Source organism: Frankliniella occidentalis, unplaced genomic scaffold, assembly GCF_000697945.3.
Source record: "Frankliniella occidentalis isolate FOCC.00 unplaced genomic scaffold, Focc_3.1 Scaffold314, whole genome shotgun sequence".
Taxonomy (NCBI): Eukaryota; Metazoa; Arthropoda; class Insecta; order Thysanoptera; family Thripidae; genus Frankliniella; species Frankliniella occidentalis.
In genome coordinates this window covers 304,382-308,021 of record NW_026267439.1, presented here as the reverse complement: position 1 = coordinate 308,021, position 3,640 = coordinate 304,382, and positions in this window count along the sequence as shown.

Here is a 3,640-nt window from a genome sequence, read left to right as displayed (position 1 = left end):
ACTATAATCAAATTATCTCGGCCAAATGAAACCGGAGGTGGATTGTAAAGGTACCTCGGTAAAGTTCGAACTCTGCCCTTTCGTGCGATACCACTCATGCGGTCGGTCAAAATATCAAACAGCTTCAAAAAATGCGGAAAAGACATGCGTGTGCTCGACCGGCTGGCGCGCGGCCGGGGACGCGCATGGTGTGCGGCCTGAGCGCTCCGTTTCTACCCCCTGGCGCAGCGGACTGTACCGCCGCCATTGGTCGAGCCGCTCCAAAGCACTCCAGCCGGCAAGACGCTCCAGTCGCCTGCCGCCGCCGCCGCTCCGCCCGGCGATGGGGCCGATGGAAACGAACGTGTCGCTCATGCCATGCACACGCTTGTTGCTTGATGTTGTTGTTGTTCAAAAGCAACTCGGGAGCAGAGATAAGGAGTGAACTCCACGAGCCAACAAAGTGTTTGTGAACCTGGCGCGGCGAGCACGAGTAGAGCAACCTGGCCCGGGTTGCCTTCAGGGCTGCGGCGAGGGCCTCGTATGGTCTCGGGCCTCCCTTTAGGGCGCGATGTCCAATGGGTTGCCTACCCACCCGGCGTCGAAAACGTCCCGAAAAAAAATCAAGACGAATTTATACCGAGAGTCAGAGTCGATTGAACAAAGAATGCGGGGCAGAAGAAAGCAAACAAGTGCCAATACCAATTTGCTTCATGCGTTCTACCGAATCATTCATTCCAAACGAAATGTCTGTTTTGTCCATTTTCTCGTAACTTACAACCCCCTAACCGAGACTCCCGTTTTCCTCTTCCCCGAATTCTTTTGAGCTTCGCCGCGTTGGTTTATCCCGGTGGGCATCGGCCAGGGGGGCAGACAGCAGACAGCCCCCGGCCCCGGTTACCGTACCACGTCTATTAGTAGTTTCTCTTTCGTTTCATTGCGTTTGTTGAGGTGAGGCGGCAGCAGCAGCGGCAGTTGGGTAGTCGTACCTACACACCAGCGGCACGCGCGTGTGAAGTTCCGGATGTTTAGTGAAAGGGCCCTCCTTCTTTAGGGCCCCGAGGTGGGGGAGGGGGGGTGAGGGGGGTACGCCCGGGCCGAGTGATGCGAGGGGCGGGCGAGACGCCGAGGAGAAGTAGTAGCGCCGCCGCGACACCCCGCCGAGAGGAGGGGCGCCCCCAGCCGGGCCAGGGGCGAACGCCCTCTCAAGAGGTGGCGGGGCGGGGCGGGGATGGGGCACCCCTCTCTGCCCCACTACTGTCATGCCCGGAGCTTGGTGGAGAGGCGAGAGGCATGTGCAAAAGGGGCCGGGGGGAGGAGAGAGGAGGGAGGAGCGCAGACAGGCAGACGTAAACAAGTACGTATACTCTCGGGCGCGCACGCGTGCCACCCGCGCCGCCGCCGCCCCGCCGCCCCGCCGCCCGATCAGTCGAGCGGCCCAGTCGATCACACAGCGCGCTCCTTGATCAGGGGCCGAGTCACTGCCCTCGCTGCCGAGGCTAGCTGCGGCGCACGGCCTTGTTCTCTAAGGAGCCTCGCCCGAGGACCACACAAAGTGTGTGTGTAGTAAGGTCCAAAGTGTTTCCACAAGATTCATCCGTATCGGGGGCGGGCGTTTTGAAGTGTCCACGAGGAACGATACATTATTTAGTTGTCAAAAGATGGTGACAGCTTTTTGGTCGGTTCCTTCTGTGAGGTCGGTGTGGACAAGTATATGTACCCTGGGCCTCGGAGCACGCAGTGGGTTTGCCTACCCAATCTGCTCGTAAAGGGCGCCACATGGCCCCTGTGAGTAGGCGAATCCGCCCGCAGCGGTGCGTGCTCCGAAACGCCATGTATATATACAGCACAAAGTACTGTACCTCCAGGTACCAGGTACCGGCAACCTACTTCACACGAGGTCACTAGGCCAGTTTGGGGGCGTTTGGGGGGCGGAGGCGGGGCGGGCATACGTCGCAGTGTAGGGTTGTATAGGGTAGGGTCTCGATCGCCTCCCGCGAGCACTCGAGGGGCCGCTCCCTCCGTGCACCACATATCGAGGCCGTTAGCACCCCATCACACCCGCGGCTGGCGTGGCTGGCTGTTTGCTTCCCCTCACACTCCGAGGAATGGAGGAATCTGTTTCGAGCCCCGCGCGGCTCCCTTGCTCCTGCTGCCAGGGAGGCGAGCGCCCCGCTACCACCCGCCACGCCGCCGCCGCCGTGATTTGAATTCCTGGACCAAGATGCGGGTGGTGCCCCCGCCTCCTCCCTCCTCCGGAGGGCGTATCTGCTGAGCGACGCGTGACTGCGGAGGGGCCCGGGGAGGAGGTGGCGAGGCGTCGGTTTGTTTGCTCTGCGCGAGTTTTAATGGAGTTGTTCCCCGGCCCGCAAAAGCTCCTCGCAACGGCGGCGGGCGGCCCGGGGCGGCCCTCGGCCTGTAGTAGAAGGAGGGCGGAGGGCGGGCGCCTTCTCCACACCATCTGTCGATCAGGACCCCATCAGCAGCGGCGCCCCTTCTCCCTCCCTCCGCCTTCGTTTGCACGGCTTCGCGCGCCAAAAAATGTGTGTGCTGAGAGAGTCGCCCGAGGGGCGCGGGAGGGGGGTGCCCAGGCGTAGCTATCCGCGCCCCCTCGCAGTCCTGTAGGACACTGTAAACTGGGGGAAGAAGAAGAGGAGAAGGGGCGGCGGAACCAGCAACGGAACCGGCGGCCCAGCGCCTCGAGATTCGGGGTGATACTGTCCCGCAACGCAGGCGGGCGGGAGGGTTGCCTACCCGCTCCTCGCACGGCGCCCTCGGGAGGGGAGCGGAGCGGGGTTCAGGCGACCGACCGGCAACAATAGCACAGGGAACCCCAAGGACCCCAAGCGCGCAGCATGCATGCATGCAGACCACAACCATGGTATGTGTCCAGTACACGGGGAACCGTCGACGACGGCAGCCTGCAGAACACCTGCAGCGGCCCGCACCTGGGGGCACCTATAGGGGTTCACCGCACACACGCGTTGACCGCGGAGCGCAGCTCAGTCATAGCCACGGTATGTGAACAGACAGGGGACGACCGTCGGCGGCCTAAAGCACACCTGCCACCGGGGGGTTCACCACCGCACACCCGTTGGCCGCGGAGCACAGCCCAGTCGGCACAACTGCACAGAGATCAGCCTTTCCGGGGTGTTGTATTCTACTCTCGAATGGGTCGTGGAACCAATACAAGGCTGCGGCTGCCGCGCCGCCGTGTCCGCTGCTACGCCTCTCCCCGCGCCGCGCCGCGCCACGCCACGCCCCCTGGGCCCCGGGCCCACTGAGGCGAAACGGAACCAGTCGCCTGCTGAGCCTGAGCTGGCCGGTCCAGGCCGAGGTGAATGGGGATAATGTGAGGAACCGATTTCCAGGTGATCCGGTTCTGTGTCCCGCGGGAAATACCGCGCGAGGCGTGGTGGGGCGTGGCGGGGCGGGGCGCAGGCCGACGTGCACGCCCCGCGCAGCGGCCGCGAGGCGCTCATGCTGCTCCCTCCTCCTCCTCCTCCTCCTCCTCCTGAGGCAGGAACACAGTCTATGACGCAATTATACCCGCCGGGGGGACGGGACTTCGAGGAATAATTGTTTTCTCTCACGGCTGCGTTTGATTGGAAAACCTTCCGCCCGCGTGCGCTCATTCCTGCAGTAAGAAGGGGAAAGGGGG